The sequence below is a fragment of the Orcinus orca genome, chromosome 2 (assembly GCF_937001465.1).
Source record: "Orcinus orca chromosome 2, mOrcOrc1.1, whole genome shotgun sequence".
NCBI lineage: Eukaryota > Metazoa > Chordata > Mammalia > Artiodactyla > Delphinidae > Orcinus > Orcinus orca.
In genome coordinates, this window is record NC_064560.1 from 32684389 (window position 1) to 32702731 (window position 18343).

Sequence of the window (18343 nt, forward strand, 5' to 3'; positions counted from 1 at the left end):
TAGGGCCTGAAGAAATCCTGTGGATATGAGGCAAGATCACAAAAATAAGAGCTGAAAAATGGAGTTAAGGGCCACTGCAATTCAAAAACCGGCAGAGTTATAAAGGCCAACTATTTTCCAAAAGTATATTGAGGTAAGGCTATGAAGAGGCACTGACAGCAAGGCAGAATTGCAGAAAACCGATTTCAGGAGGTAGACTGGAATTGCATTGAAAACATATGAAAAGACTCAGAACGTCGACAATGATGCACTTGGCCAAAAAGGGCCTATGCGTTTTTTCCTGAATATATTCAGGAAGAAACGCACACGCCCTTTCTGGCCAACCAAGCAAGCTTGCAAAGGAAATCTGTGCTACAATGAAGTCTCACTGCCCCCCGGTCAAAAGGGCCATCTGAAAAAAGTGTAAAATCCAGAGAGGCAGGACAGGCCATGGAAAACTGGGAGCCTTGTTATGCTGATGGGCGGGATGTAAATTGCCAACAGCCACTCTGGAGAAGTGTATGGTGTTTCCTGAAACATCTAAAAAACAAAGCAACAGAGCCTAGGGCACTTCCACTTATGGTCCTATAGCTTAGGAAAATTAAAATCAAAAAGACACAGCCACCCCAAAATTTGGGACAGCTCAGTTTACAAGAACCTCGTTTACAGTACAAGTTCAATATCACAGAAAGCGAAAAATGGATAAAGAAGTTGTGGTACTTACGTACAATCCAATATCACGCAGCAATGAAATCTATGTCATCAGGCCCGTAGCAGCATAATGAGTGGATTCAGGTACGATGATTCTAAGTGAAATAAGTCACACAGAAAAAGAAACATCATAAGATATCACTACTACACGGAATGTAAACTTGGCTACACAGGAACTGAATTACAAAACAGAACAGGGTCTCAAACGTAGAAAACCAACTTATGCTTGCTTAAGGGTAAAGGTGAGTTGGAGTGCTGCATAAAACCAGAGATGGAAATTAGCACAGATACCGTTCCATAAGCCAAATATGTAATAGACAAGAGCTACTCCTTGCTCAACGAAGTGGACTCAACACCCCATATAAAAAGCATAAAAATATACCTGACTAGTAAGAATTTTAAAACCTATGGATATATATGTCTCCGAAACAGAATCAAGCATGCATAGAGCAGCATAAACGCAGCAGTGATAGGATTGGTGAGGATCGGTGAGCAAATGCAGACCCTTTGAAGTCATACTGCATGTACGCATTCCATGGGTCTCAACTCTCCAGGTTTAAGGGATTCTTCCTTCAGCTAAAACATGCATGTGGAACCCAGAGTATGATCCACCGTGTGATCGAGAAACGTGTTCAAATGTGTCTCAGTTTTCGTCCCCTGGTACTCGGGTGCAACATTCCAGACGCTTTATTAACACTCTCCCCACTTGGAGAGTCAGTGCCTTTAATCTCCTGTTTGGCCCAGTTTGAAATTTCTGCGGAAAATGAACAGGAATACGGAGAACCAATGAGAGACTAGCTGTAGGTGTCTGGACTGGCAAATTTAACTCTCATTTCCCACCAGGAAGAGGAATTAACCTAAGGCTCAGCATGCCATGCGGGAACCACACTAGGGCCTGAAGCAATCCTGCGGTGTTGCGGCCAGCTCACAAGAAAGCGAGTTGAAGAAAGGAGCTCAGGGGCACTGTCATTCACAAACCTGCAGAGTTATAAATGACAGCTATTGTCCAAAAATATATTGAAGTAAGGCTGCCAAGAGAACTTGAAAGCAGGGCAGAATTGCAGGAAACCTGTTTCAGGAGGTAGACTGGAATTGCATGTAAAGCATAGGAAAAGAGGCAGAAGGTCCACAATGATGCACTTGGCCAAAAAGTGCGTATGCGTATTTTCCTGAATATATTCAGGAAAAAACGCATACGCACTTTTTGGCCAACCAAGCAAGTTTGCAAAGGAAATCTGCACTACAATGAAGTCTCACTGCCCACCGGTCAAAAGGGCCATCTGAAAAAAGTGTAAAATCCAGAAAGGCAGGACAGGCCATGGAGAACTGGGAGCCTTGTTATGCTGATGGGCGGGATGTAAATTGCCAACAGCCACTCTGGAGAAGTGTATGGTGTTTCCTGAAACATCTAAAAAACAAAGCAACAGAGCCTAGGGCACTTCCTCTTATGGTCCTATAGCTTAGGGAAATTAAAACCAAAAAGACACAGCCACCCCAAAGTTTGGGACGGCTCTGTTTACAGGAACCTCGTTTATGGTACAAGTTCAATATCACAGAAAGCGAAAAATGGATAAAGAAGTTGTGGTACTTACGTACAATGCAATATCACTCAGCAATGAAATCTATGTCATCAGGCCCGTAGCAGCATAATGAGTGGATTCAGGTACGATGATTCTAAGTGAAATAAGTCACACAGAAAAAGAAACATCATAAGATATCACTACTACACGGAATGTAAACTTGGCTACACAGGAACTGAATTACAAAACAGAACAGGGTCTCAAATGTAGAAAACCAACTTATGCTTGCTTAAGTGGAAAGGGGAGTTGGGGTGCTGCATAAAACCAGAGATTGAAATTAGCACAGATACCGTTCCATAAGCCAAATATGTAATAGACAAGAGCTACTCCTTGCTCAACGAAGTGGACTCAACACCCCATATTAAACGCCTAAGAATATACCTGACTAGTAAGAATCTTAAAACCTATGGATATGTATGTCTCCGAAAGAGAATCAAGCGTGTGTACAGCGGCATATACGCAGCAGTGATAGGATTGGTGAGGATCGGTGAGCAAATGCAGACCCTTTGAAGTCATATTGCATGGTACCCATTCCATGGGTCTCAACTCTCCAGGTTTAAGGGATTCTTCCTTCAGCTAAAACATGCATGTGGAACCCAGAGTATGATCCACCGTGTGATCGAGAAACGTGTTCAAATGTGTCTCAGTTTTCGTCCCTGGTACTCGGGTGCAACATTCCAGACGCTTTATTAGCACTCTCCCCACTTGGAGAGTCAGTGCCTTTAACCTCCTGTTTGGCCCAGTTTGCAATTTCTGCGGAAAATAAACAGGAATACGGAGAACCAATGAGAGACTAGCTGGAGGTGTCTGGACGGGCAAACTTAACTCTCATTTCCCACCAGGAAGAGGAATTAACCAAAGGCTCAGCGTGCCATGCCGGAACCACACTAGGGCCTGAAGCAATCCTGCGGTGTTGCGGCCAGCTCACAAGAAAGCGAGTTGAAGAAAGGAGCTCAGGGGCACTCTCATTCACAAACCTGCAGAGTTATAAATGACAGCTATCGTCCAAAAATATATTGAAGTAAGACTGCCAAGAGGACTTGAAAGTGGGGCAGAATTGCAGGAAACCGATTTCAGGAGGTAGACTGGAATTGCATGTAAAGCATAGGAAATGAGGCAGAACGTCCACAATGATGCACTTGGCCAAAAAGGGCGTATGCGTTTTTTCCTGAATATATTCAGGAAAAAACGCATATGCACTTTTTGGCCAACCAAGCAAGCTTGCAAAGGAAATCCGCACTACAATGAAGTCTCACTGCCCCCCGGTCAAAAGGGCCATCTGAAAAAAGTGTAAAATCCAGAAAGCCAGTACAGGCCATGGAGAACTGGGAGCCTTGTTATGCTGATGGGCGGGATGTAAATTGCCAACAGCCACTCTGGAGAAGTGTATGGTGTTTCCTGAAACATCTAAAAAACAAAGCAACAGAGCCTAGGGCACTTCCACTTATGGTCCTATAGATTAGGGAAATTTAATTCAAAAAGACACAGCCACCCCAAAGTTTGGGACGGCTCTGTTTACAAGAACCTCGTTTACGGTACAAGTTCAATATCACAGAAAGCGAAAAATGGATAAAGAAGTTGTGGTACTTACGTACAATGCAATATCACTCAGCAATGAAATCTATGTCATCAGGCCCGTAGCAGCATAATGAGTGGATTCAGGTACGATGATTCTAAGTGAAATAAGTCACACAGAAAATGAAACATCATAAGATATCACTACTACACGGAATGTAAACTTGGCTACACAGGAACTGAATTACAAAACAGAACAGGGTCTCAAATGTAGAAAACCAACTTATGCTTGCTTAAGGGGAAAGGTGAGTTGGAGTGCTGCATAAAAGCAGCGATTGAAATTAGCACAGATACCGTTCCATAAGCCAAATATGTAATAGACAAGAGCTACTCCTTGCTCAATGAAGTGGACTCAACACCCCATATTAAACGCCTAAGAATATACCTGACTAGTAAGAATCTTAAAACCTATGGATTTATATGTCTCCGAAAGAGAATCAAGCGTGTGTACAGCGGCATAAACGCAGCAGTGATAGGATTGATGAGGTTCGGTGAGCAAATGTAGACCCTTTGAAGTCATATTGCATGGTACCCATTCCATGGGTCTCAACTCTCCAGGTTTAAGGGATTCTTCCTTCAGCTAAAACATGCATGTGGAACCCAGAGTATGATCCACCGTGTGATCGGGAAACGTGTTCAAATGTGTCTCAGTTTTCTTCCCCTGGTACTCGGGTGCAACATTCCAGACGCTTTACTAACACTCTCCCATCTTGGAGAGTCGGTGCCTTTAACCTCCTGTTTGGCCCAGTTTGCAATTTCTGCGGAAGATGAACAGGAATAGGGAGAACCAATGAGAGACTAGCTGGAGGTGTCTGGACGGGCAAATTTAACTCTCATTTCCCACCAGGAAGAGGAATTAACCAAAGGTTCAGCGTGCCATGCAGAAACCACACTAGGGCCTGAAGCAATCCTGTGGTGTTGCGGCCAGCTCACAAGAAAGCGAGTTGAAGAAAGGAGCTCAGGGGCACTGTGATTCACAAAGCTGCAGAGTTATAAATGACAGCTATCGTCCAAAAATATATTGAAGTAAGGCTGCCAAGAGGACTTGAAAGCGGGGCAGAATTGCAGGAAACCGATTTCAGGAGGTAGACTGGAATTGCATGTAAAGCATAGGAAAAGAGGCAGAATGTCCACAATGATGCACTAGGCCAAAAAGGGCGTATGCGTTTTTTCCTGAATATATTCAGGTAAAAACGCATAAGCCCTTTTTGGCCAACCAAGAAGCTTGCAAAGGAAATCTGCACTAAAATGAAGTCTCACTGCCCCCCGGTCAAAAGGGCCATCTGAAAAAAGTGTAAAATCCAGAAAGGCAGCACAGGCCATGGAGAACTGGGAGCCTTGTTATGCTGATGGGCGGGATGTAAATTGCCAACAGCCACTCTGTAGAAGTGTATGGTGTTTCCTGAAACATCTAAAAAACAAAGCAACAGAGCCTAGGGCACTTCCACTTATGGTCCTATAGATTAGGGAAATTTAAATCAAAAACACACAGCCACCCCAAAGTTTGGGACGGCTGTGTTTACAAGAACCTCATTTACGGTACAAGTTCAATATCACAGAAAGCGAAAAATGGATAAAGAAGTTGTGGTATTTACGTACAATGCAATATCACTCAGCAATGAAATCTATGTCATCAGTCCCATAGCAGCGTAATGAGTGGATTCAGGTACGACGATTCTAAGTGAAATAAGTCACACAGAAAAAGAAACATCATAAGATATCACTACTACACGGAATGTAAACTTGGCTACACAGGAACTGAATTACAAAGCAGAACAGGGTCTCAAATGTAGAAAACCAACTTATGCTTGCTTAAGGGGAAAGGTGAGTTGGGGTGCTGCATAAAAGCAGAGATTGAAATTAGCACAGATACCGTTCCATAAGCCAAATATGTAATAGACAAGAGCTACTCCTTGCTCAATGAAGTGGACTCAACACCCCATGTTAAACGCCTAAAAATATACCTGACTAGTAAGAATCTTAAAACCGATGGATTTATGTGTCTCCGAAAGAGAATCAAGTGTGTGTACAGCGGCATAAACGCAGCAGTGATAGGATTGGTGAGGTTCGGTGAGCAAATGCAGACCCTTTGAAGTCATATCGCATGGTACCCATTCCATGGGTCTCAACTCTGCAGGTTTAAGGGATTCTTCTTTCAGCTAAAACATGCATGTGGAACCCAGAGTATGATCCACCGTGTGATCGGGAAACGTGTTCAAATGTGTCTCAGTTTTCTTCCCCTGGTACTCGGGTGCAACATTCCAGACGCTTTACTAACACTCTCCCCACTTGGAGAGTCGGTGCCTTTAACCTCCTGTTTGGCCCAGTTTGCAATTTCTGCGGAAGATGAACAGGAATAGGGAGAACCAATGAGAGACTATCTGGAGGTGTCTGGACGGGCAAATTTAACTCTCATTTCCCACCAGGAAGAGGAATTAACCAAAGGTTCAGCGTGCCATGCCGAAACCACACTAGGGTCTGAAGCAATCCTGCGGTGTTGCGGCCAGCTCACAAGAAAGCGAGTTGAAGAAAGGAGCTCAAGGGCACTGTGATTCACAAACCTGCAGAGTTATAAATGACAGCTATCGTCCAAAAATATATTGAAGTAAGGCTACCAAGAGGACTTGAAAGTGGGGCAGAATTGCAGGAAACCGATTTCAGGAGGTAGACTGGAATTGCATGTAAAGCATAGGAAAAGAGGCAGAAGGTCCACAATGATGCACTAGGCCAAAAATGGCGTATGCGTTTTTTCCTGAATATATTGAGGAAAAAACGCATATGCCTTTTTGGCCAACCAAGCAAGCTTGCAAAGGAAATCTGCACTACAATGAAGTCTCACTGCCCCCAGGTCAAAAGGGCCATCTGAAAAAAGTGTAAAATCCAGAAAGGCAGCACAGGCCATGGAGAACTGGGAGCCTTGTTATGCTGATGGGCGGGATGTACATTGCCAACAGCCACTCTGGAGAAGTGTATGGTGTTTCCTGAAACATCTAAAAAACAAAGCAACAGAGCCTAGGGCACTTCCACTTATGGTCCTATAGCTTAGGGAAATTTAAATCAAAAACACACAGCCACCCCAAAGTTTGGGACGGCTCTGTCTACAAGAACCTCGTTTACGGTACAAGTTCAATATCACAGAAAGCAAAAAATGGATAAAGACGTTGTGGTACTTACGTACAATGCAATATCACTCAGCAATGAAATCTATGTCATCAGGCCCGTAGCAGCATAATGAGTGGATTCAGCTACGATGATTCTAAGTGAAATAAGTCACACAGAAAAAGAAACATCATAAGATATCACTACTACACGGAATGTAAACTTGGCTACACAGGAACTGAATTACAAAACAGAACAGGGTCTCAAATGTAGAAAACCAACTTATGCTTGCTTAAGGGGAAAGGTGAGTTGGGGTGCTGCATAAAAGCAGAGATTGAAATTAGCACAGATACCGTTCCATAAGCCAAATATGTAATAGACAAGAGCTACTCCTTGCTCAACGAAGTGGACTCAACACCCCATATTAAACGCCTAAGAATATACCTTACTAGTAAGAATCTTAAAACCTATGGATTTATAAGTCTCCGAAAGAGAATCAAGCGTGTGTACAGCGGCATAAACGCAGCAGTGATAGGATTGGTGAGGTTCGGTGAGCAAATGCAGACCCTTTGAAGTCATATTGCATGGTACCCATTCCATGGGTCTCAACTCTGCAGGTTTAAGGGATCCTTCCTTCAGCTAAAACATGCATGTGGACCCAGATTATGATCCACCGTGTGATCGGGAAACGTGTTCAAATGTGTCTCAGTTTTCGTCCCCTGGTACCTGGGTGCAACATTCCAGATGCTTTACTAACACTCTCCCCACTTGGAGAGTCAGTGCCTTTAACCTCCTGTTTGGCCCAGTTTGCAATTTTTGTGGAAGATGAACAGGAATAGGGAGAACCAATGAGAGACTAGCTGGAGGTGTCTGGATGGGCAAATTTAACTCTCATTTCCCACCAGGAAGAGGAATTAACCTAAGGCTCAGTGTGCCATGCCGGAACCACACTAGGGCCTAAAGCAATCCTGTGGTGTTGCGGCCAGCTCACAAGAAAGCGAGTTGAAGAAAGGAGCTCAAGGGCACTGTGATTCACAAACCTGCAGAGTTATAAATGACAGCTATTGTCCAAAAATATATTGAAGTAAGGCTGCCAAGAGGACTTGAAAGCGGGGCAGAATTGCAGGAAACCGATTTCAGGAGGTAGACTGGAATTGCATGTAAAGCATAGGAAAAGAGGCAGAAGGTCCACAATGATGCACTAGGCCAAAAATGGCGTATGCCTTTTTCCCGAATATATTCAGGAAAAAACGCATACGCCCTTTTTGGCCAACCAAGCAGCTTGCAAAGGAAATCTGCACTAAAATGAAGTCTCACTGCCCCCCGGTTAAAAGGGTCATCTGAAAAAAGTGTAAAATCCAGAAAGGCAGCACAGGCCATGGAGAACTGGGAGCCTTGTTATGCTGATGGGCGGGATGTAAACTGCCAACAGCCACTCTGGAGAAGTGTATGGTGTTTCCTGAAACATCTAAAAAACAAAGCAACAGAGCCTAGGGCACTTCCACTTATGGTCCTATAGATTAGGGAAATTTAATTCAAAAACACACAGCCACCCCAAAGTTTGGGACGGCTCTGTTTACAAGAACCTCGTTTACGGTACAAGTTCAATATCACAGAAAGCAAAAAATGGATAAAGAAGTTGTGGTACTTACGTACAATGCAATATCACTCAGCAATGAAATCTATGTCATCAGGCCCGTAGCAGCATAATGAGTGGATTCAGGTACGATGATTCTAAGTGAAATAAGTCACACAGAAACAGAAACATCATAAGATATCACTACTACACGGAATGTAAACTTGGCTACACAGGAACTGAATTACAAAACAGAACAGGGTCTCAAATGTAGAAAACCAACTTATGCTTGCTTAAGGGGAAAGGTGAGTTGGGGTGCTGCATAAAACCAGAGATTGAAATTAGCACAGATACCGTTCCATAAGCCAAATATGTAATAGACAAGAGCTACTCCTTGCTCAATGAAGTGGACTCAACACACCATATTAAACGCCTAAGAATATACCTGACTAGTAAGAATCTTAAAACCTATGGATTTATATGTCTCCGAAAGAGAATCAAGCGTGTGTACAGCGGCATAAACGCAGCAGTGATAGGATTGGTGAGGATCGGTGAGCAAATGCAGACCCTTTGAAGTCATATTGCATGGTACCCATTCCATGGGTCTCAACTCTCCAGGTTTAAGGGATTCTTCCTTCAGCTAAAACATGCATGTGGAACCCAGAGTATGATCCACCGTGTGATCGGGAAACGTGTTCAAATGTGTCTCAGTTTTCTTCCCCTGGTACTCGGGTGCAACATTCAAGACGCTTTACTAACACTCTCCCCACTTGGAGAGTCGGTGCCTTTAATCTCCTGTTTGGCCCAGTTTGCAATTTCTGCGGAAGATGAACAGGAATAGGGAGAACCAATGAGAGACTATCTGGAGGTGTCTGGACGGGCAAATTTAACTCTCATTTCCCACCAGGAAGAGGAATTAACCAAAGGTTCAGCGTGCCATGCCGAAACCACACTAGGGTCTGAAGCAATCCTGCGGTGTTGCGGCCAGCTCACAAGAAAGCGAGTTGAAGAAAGGAGCTCAAGGGCACTGTGATTCACAAACCTGCAGAGTTATAAATGACAGCTATCGTCCAAAAATATATTGAAGTAAGGCTGCCAAGAGGACTTGAATGTGGGGCAGAATTGCAGGAAACCGATTTCAGGAGGTAGACTGGAATTGCATGTAAAGCATAGGAAAAGAGGCAGAACGTCCACAATGATGCACTTGGCCAAAAATGGCGTATGCGTTTTTTCCTGAATATATTCAGGAAAAAACGCATATGCCCTTTTTGGCCAACCAAGCAAGCTTGCAAAGGAAATCTGCACTACAATGAAGTCTCACTGCCCCCAGGTCAAAAGGGCAATCTGAAAAAAGTGTAAAATCCAGAAAGGCAGCACAGGCCATGGAGAACTGGGAGCCTTGTTATGCTGATGGGCGGGATGTAAATTGCCAACAGCCACTCTGGAGAAGTGTATGGTGTTTCCTGAAACATCTAAAAAACAAAGCAACAGAGCCTAGGGCACTTCCACTTATGGTCCTATAGCTTAGGGAAATTTAAATCAAAAACACACAGCCACCCCAAAGTTTGGGACGGCTCTGTCTACAAGAACCTCGTTTACGGTACAAGTTCAATATCACAGAAAGCGAAAAATGGATAAAGAAGTTGTGGTACTTACGTACAATGCAATATCACTCAGCAATGAAATCTATGTCATCAGGCCCGTAGCAGCATAATGAGTGGATTCAGCTACGATGATTCTAAGTGAAATAAGTCACACAGAAAAAGAAACATCATAAGATATCACTACTACACGGAATGTAAACTTGGCTACACAGGAACTGAATTACAAAACAGAACAGGGTCTCAAATGTAGAAAACCAACCTATGCTTGCTTAAGGGGAAAGGTGAGTTGGGGTGCTGCATAAAACCAGAGATTGAAATTAGCACTGATACCGTTCCATAAGCCAAATATGTAATAGACAAGAGCTACTGCTTGCTCAATGAAGTGGACTCAACACACCATATTAAACGCCTAAGAATATACCTGACTAGTAAGAATCTTAAAACCTATGGATTTATATGTCTCCGAAAGAGAATCAAGCGTGTGTACAGCGGCATAAACGCAGCAGTGATAGGATTGGTGAGGATCGGTGAGCAAATGCAGACCCTTTGAAGTCATATTGCATGGTACCCATTCCATGGGTCTCAACTCTCCAGGTTTAAGGGATTCTTCCTTCAGCTAAAACATGCGTGTGGAACCCAGAGTATGATCCACCGTGTGATCGGGAAACGTGTTCAAATGTGTCTCAGTTTTCGTCCCCTGGTACTCGGGTGCAACATTCCAGATGCTTTACTAACACTCTCCCCACTTGGAGAGTCAGTGCCTTTAACCTCCTGTTTGGCCCAGTTTGCAATTTCTGTGGAAGATGAACAGGAATAGGGAGAACCAATGAGAGACTAGCTGGAGGTGTCTGGACGGGCAAATTTAACTCTCATTTCCCACCAGGAAGAGGAATTAACCTAAGGCTCAGCGTGCCATGCCGGAACCACACTAGGGCCTGAAGCAATCCTGTGGTGTTGCGGCCAGCTCACAAGAAAGCGAGTTGAAGAAAGGAGCTCAAGGGCACTGTGATTCACAAATCTGCAGAGTTATAAATGACAGCTGTCGTCCAAAAATATATTGAAGTAAGGCTGCCAAGAGGACTTGAAAGCGGGGCAGAATTGCAGGAAACCGATTTCAGGAGGTAGACTGGAATTGCATGTAAAGCATAGGAAAAGAGGCAGAACGTCCACAATGATGCACTTGGCCAAAAATGGCGTATGCGTTTTTTCCTGAATATATTCAGGAAAAAACGCATATGCCCTTTTTGGCCAACCAAGCAAGCTTGCAAAGGAAATCTGCACTACAATGAAGTCTCACTGCCCCCAGGTCAAAAGGGCAATCTGAAAAAAGTGTAAAATCCAGAAAGGCAGCACAGGCCATGGAGAACTGGGAGCCTTGTTATGCTGATGGGCGGGATGTAAATTGCCAACAGCCACTCTGGAGAAGTGTATGGTGTTTCCTGAAACATCTAAAAAACAAAGCAACAGAGCCTAGGGCACTTCCACTTATGGTCCTATAGCTTAGGGAAATTTAAATCAAAAACACACAGCCACCCCAAAGTTTGGGACGGCGCTGTTTACAAGAACCTCATTTACGGTACAAGTTCAATATCACAGAAAGCGAAAAATGGATAAAGAAGTTGTGGTACTTACGTACAATGCAATATCACTCAGCAATGAAATCTATGTCATCAGGCCCGTAGCAGCATAATGAGTGGATTCAGCTACGATGATTCTAAGTGAAATAAGTCACACAGAAAAAGAAACATCATAAGATATCACTACTACACGGAATGTAAACTTGGCTACACAGGAACTGAATTACAAAACAGAACAGGGTCTCAAATGTAGAAAACCAACTTATGCTTGCTTAAGGGGAAAGGTGAGTTGGGCTGCTGCATAAAAGCAGAGATTGAAATTAGCACAGATACCGTTCCATAAGCCAAATATGTAATAGACAAGAGCTACTCCTTGCTCAATGAAGTGGACTCAACACCCCATATTAAACGCCTAAGAATATACCTGACTAGTAAGAATCTTAAAACCTCTGGATTTATATGTCTCCGAAAGAGAATCAAGCTTGTGTACAGCGGCATAAATGCAGCAGTGATAGGATTGGTGAGGATCGGTGAGCAAATGCAAACCCTTTGAAGTCATACTGCATGGTACCCATTCCATGGGTCTCAACTCTCCAGGTTTAAGGGATTCTTCCTTCAGCTAAAACATGCATGTGGAACCCAGAGTATGATCCACCGTGTGATCGGGAAACGTGTTCAAATGTGTCTCAGTTTTCGTCCCCTGGTACTCGGGTGCAACATTCCAGATGCTTTACTAACACTCTCCCCACTTGGAGAGTCAGTGCCTTTAATCTCCTGTTTGGCCCAGTTTGCAATTTCTGTGGAAGATGAACAGGAATAGGGACAACCAATGAGAGACTAGCTGGAGGTGTCTGGACGGGCCAATTTAACTCTCATTTCCCACCAGGAAGAGGAATTAACCAAAGGCTCAGCGTGCCATGCCGGAACCACACTAGGGCCTGAAGCAATCCTGCGGTGTTGCGGCCAGCTCACAAGAAAGCGAGTTGAAGAAAGGAGCTCAGGGGCACTGTCATTCACAAACCTGCAGAGTTATAAATGACAGCTATCGTCCAAAAATATATTGAAGTAAGGCTGCCAAGAGGACTTGAAAGCAGGGGAGAATTGCATGAAACCGATTTCAGGAGGTAGACTGGAATTGCATGTAAAGCATAGGAAAAGAGGCGGAAGGTCCACAATGATGCACTTGGCCAAAAAGGGCGTATGCGTATTTTCCTGAATATATTCAGGAAAAAACGCATACGCACTTTTTGGACAACCAAGCAAGCTTGCAAAGGAAATCTGCACTACAATGAAGTCTCACTGCCCCCAGGTCAAAAGGGCCATCTGAAAAAAGTGTAAAATCCAGAAAGGCAGGACAGGCCATGGAGAACTGGGAGCCTTGTTATGCTGATGGGCGGGATGTAAATTGCCAACAGCCACTCTGGAGAAGTGTATGGTGTTTCCTGAAACATCTAAAAAACAAAGCAACAGAGCCTAGGGCACTTCCACTTATGGTCCTATAGCTTAGGGAAATTTAAATCAAAAAGACACAGCCACCCAAATTTTGGGACGGCTCTGTTTACAAGAACCTCGTTTACGGTACAAGTTCAATATCACAGAAAGCGAAAAATGGATAAAGACGTTCTGGTACTTACGTACAATGCAATATCACTCAGCAATGAAATCTATGTCATCATGCCCGTAGCAGCATAATGAGTGGATTCAGGTACGATGATTCTAAGTGAAATAAGTCACACAGAAAAAGAAACATCATAAGATATCACTACTACACGGAATGTAAACTTGGCTACACAGGAACTGAATTACAAAACAGAACAGGGTCTCAAATGTAGAAAACCAACTTATGCTTGCTTAAGGGAAAAGGTGAGTTGGGGTGCTGCATAAAAGCAGAGATTGAAATTAGCACAGATACCGTTTCATAAGCCAAATATGTAATAGACAAGAGCTACTCCTTGCTCAATGAAGTGGACTCAACACCCCATGTTAAACGCCTAAAAATATACCTGACTAGTAAGAATCTTAAAACTTATGGATTTATATGTCTCCGAAAGAGAATCAAGCGTGTGTACAGCAGCATAAACGCAGCAGTGATAGGATTGGTGAGGTTCGGTGAGCAAATGCAGACCCTTTGAAGTCATATTGCATGGTACCCATTCCATGGGTCTCAACTCTCCAGGTTTAAGGGATTCTTCCTTCAGCTACAACATGCATGTGGAACCCAGAGTATGATCCACCGTGTGATCAGGAAACGTGTTCAAATGTGTCTCAGTTTTCGTCCCCTGGTACTCGGGTGCAACATTCCAGATGCTTTACTAACACTCTCCCCACTTGGAGAGTCAGTGCCTTTAACCTCCTGTTTGGGCCAGTTTGCAATTTCTGCGGAACATGAACAGGAATAGGGAGAACAAATGAGAGACTAGCTGGAGGTGTCTGGACGGGCAAATTTAACTCTCATTTCCCACCAGGAAGAGGAATTAACCAAAGGCTCAGCGTGCCATGCCGGAACCACACTAGGGCCTGAAGCAATCCTGCGGTGTTGCGGCCAGCTCACAAGAAAGCGAGTTGAAGAAAGAAGCTCAGGGGCACTGTCATTCACAAACCTGCAGAGTTATAAATGACAGCTATCGTCCAAAAATATATTGAAGTAAGACTGCCAAGAGGACTTGAAAGTGGGGCAGAATTGCAGGAAACCGATTTCAGGAGGTAGACTGGAATTGCATGTAAAGCATAGGAAAAGAGGCAGAACGTCCACAATGATGCACTTGGCCAAAAAGGGCGTATGCGTTTTTTCCGGAATATATTCAGGAAAAAACGCATACGCCCTTTTTGGCCAACCAAGCAAGCTTGCAAAGGAAATCTGCACTACAATGAAGTCTCACTGCCCCCCGGTCAAAAGGGCCATCTGAAAAAAGTGTAAAATCCAGAAAGGCAGCACAGGCCATGGAGAACTGGGAGCCTTGTTATGCTGATGTGCGGGATGTAAATTGCCAACAGCCACTCTGGAGAAGTGTATGGTGTTTCCTGAAACATCTAAAAAACAAAGCAACAGAGCCTAGGGCACTTCCACTTATGGTCCTATAGCTTAGGGAAATTAAAATCAAAAAGACACAGCCACCCCAAAGTTTGGGACGGCTCTGTTTACAAGAACCTCGTTTACGGTACAAGTTCAATATCACAGAAAGCGAAAAATGGATAAAGAAGTTGTGGTACTTACGTACAATGCAATATCACTCAGCAATGAAATCTATGTCATCAGGCCCGTAGCAGCATAATGAGTGGATTCAGGTACGATGATTCTAAGTGAAATAAGTTACACAGAAAAAGAAACATCATAAGATATCACTACTACACGGAATGTAAACTTGGCTACACAGGAACTGAATTACAAAACAGAACAGGGTCTCAAATGTAGAAAACCAACTTATGCTTGCTTAAGGGGAAAGGTGAGTTGGGGTGCTGCATAAAAGCAGAAATTGAAATTAGCACAGATACCGTTCCATAAGCCAAATATGTAATAGACAAGAGCCACTCCTTGCTCAATGAAGTGGACTCAACACCCCATATTATACGCCTAAGAATATACCTGACTAGTAAGAATCTTAAAACCTCTGGATTTATATGTCTCCGAAAGAGAATCAAGCGTGTGTACAGCGGCATAAACACAGCAGTGATAGGATTGATGAGGTTCGGTGAGCAAATGCAGACCCTTTGAAGTCATATTGCATGGTACCCATTCCATGGGTCTCAACTCTCCAGGTTTAATGGATTCTTCCTTCAGCTAAAACATGCATGTGGAACCCAGAGTATGATCCACCGTGTGATCGGGAAACGTGTTCAAATGTGTCTCAGTTTTCTTCCCCTGGTACTCGGGTGCAACATTCCAGACGCTTTACTAACACTCTCCCCACTTGGAGAGTCGGTGCCTTTAACCTCCTGTTTGGCCCAGTTTGCAATTTCTGCGGAAGATGAACAGGAATAGGGAGAACCAATGAGAGACTAGCTGGAGGTGTCTGGACGGGCAAATTTAACTCTCATTTCCCACCAGGAAGAGGAATTAACCAAAGGTTCAGTGTGCCATGCCGAAACCACACTAGGGTCTGAAGCAATCCTGCGGTGTTGCGGCCAGCTCACAAGAAAGCGAGTTGAAGAAAGGAGCTCAAGGGCACTGTGATTCACAAACCTGCAGAGTTATAAATGACAGCTATCGTCCAAAAATATATTGAAGTAAGGCTGCCAAGAGGACTTGAAAGCGGGGCAGAATTGCAGGAAACCGATTTCAGGAGGTAGACTGGAATTGCATGTAAAGCATAGGAAAAGAGGCAGAACGTCCACAATGATGCACTAGGCCAAAAATGGCGTATGCGTTTTTTCCTGAATATATTCAGGAAAAAACGCATATGCCCTTTTTGGCCAACCAAGCAAGCTTGCAAAGGAAATCTGCACTACAATGAAGTCTCACTGCCCCCAGGTCAAAAGGGCCATCTGAAAAAAGTGTAAAATCCAGAAAGGCAGCACAGGCCATGGAGAACTGGGAGCCTTGTTATGCTGATGGGCGGGATGTAAATTGCCAACAGCCACTCTGGAGAAGTGTATGGTGTTTCCTGAAACATCTAAAAAACAAAGCAACAGAGCCTAGGGCACTTCCACTTATGGTCCTATAGCTTAGGGAAATTTAAATCAAAAACACACAGCCACCCCAAAGTTTGGGACGGCTCTGTTTACAAGAACCTCGTTTACGGTACAAGTTCAATATCACAGAAAGCGAAAAATGGATAAAGAAGTTGTGGTATTTACGTACAATGCAATATCACTCAGCAATGAAATCTATGTCATCAGTCCCATAGCAGCGTAATGAGTGGATTCAGGTACGATGATTCTAAGTGAAATAAGTCACACAGAAAAAGAAACATCATAAGATATCACTACTACACGGAATGTAAACTTGGCTACACAGGAACTGAATTACAAAACAGAACAGGCTCTCAAATGTAGAAAACCAACTTATGCTTGCTTAAGGGGAAAGGTGAGTTGGGGTGCTGCATAAAAGCAGAGATTGAAATTAGCACTGATACCGTTCCATAAGCCAAATATGTAATAGACAAAGGCTACTCCTTGCTCAATGAAGTGGACTCAACACCACATATTAAACACCTAAGAATATACCTGACTAGTAAGAATCTTAAAACCTCTGGATTTATATGTCTCCGAAAGAGAATCAAGCGTGTGTACAGCGGCATAAACGCAGCAGTGATAGGATTGGTGAGGATCGGTGAGCAAATGCAGACCCTTTGAAGTCATATTGCATGGTACCCATTCCATGGGTCTCAACTCTCCAGGTTTAAGGGATTCTTCCTTCAGCTAAAACATGCATGTGGAACCCAGAGTATGATCCACCGTGTGATCAGGAAACGTGTTCAAATGTGTCTCAGTTTTCGTCCCCTGGTACTCGGGTGCAACATTCCAGATGCTTTACTAACACTCTCCCCACTTGGAGAGTCAGTGCCTTTAACCTCCTGTTTGGCCCAGTTTGCAATTTCTGTGGAAGATGAACAGGAATAGGGAGAACCAATGAGAGACTAGCTGGAGGTGTCTGGACGGGCAAATTTAACTCTCATTTCCCACCAGGAAGAGGAATTAACCTAAGGCTCAGTGTGCCATGCCGGAACCACACTAGGGCCTGAAGCAATCCTGTGGTGTTGCGGCCAGCTCACAAGAAAGCGAGTTGAAGAAAGGAGCTCAAGGGCACTGTGATTCACAAACCTGCAGAGTTATAAATGACAGCTATCGTCCAAAAATATATTGAAGTAAGGCTGCCAAGAGGACTTGAAAGCGGGGCAGAATTGCAGGAAACCGATTTCAGGAGGTAGACTGGAATTGCATGTAAAGCATAGGAAAAGAGGCAGAACGTCCACAATGATGCACTTGGCCAAAAATGGCGTATGCGTTTTTTCCTGAATATATTCAGGAAAAAACACATATGCCCTTTTTGGCCAACCAAGCAAGCTTGCAAAGGAAATCTGCACTACAATGAAGTCTCACTGCCCCCAGGTCAAAAGGGCCATCTGAAAAAAGTGTAAAATCCAGAAAGGCAGCACAGGCCATGGAGAACTGGGAGCCTTGTTATGCTGATGGGCGGGATGTAAATTGCCAACAGCCACTCTGGAGAAGTGTATGGTGTTTCCTGAAACATCTAAAAAACAAAGCAACAGAGCCTAGGGCACTTCCACTTATGGTCCTATAGCTTAGGAAAATTAAAATCAAAAACACACAGCCACCCCAAAGTTTGGGACGGCTCTGTTTACAAGAACCTCGTTTACGGTACAAGTTCAATATCACAGAAAGCGAAAAATGGATAAAGAAGTTGTGGTATTTACGTACAATGCAATATCACTCAGCAATGAAATCTATGTCATCAGGCCCGTAGCAGCATAATGAGTGGATTCAGGTACGATGATTCTAAGTGAAATAAGTCACACAGAAAAAGAAACATCATAAGATATCACTACTACACGGAATGTAAACTTGGCTACACAGGAACTGAATTACAAAACAGAACAGGGTCTCAAATGTAGAAAACCAACTTATGCTTGCTTAAGGGGAAAGGTGAGTTGGGGTGCTGCATAAAACCAGAGATGGAAATTA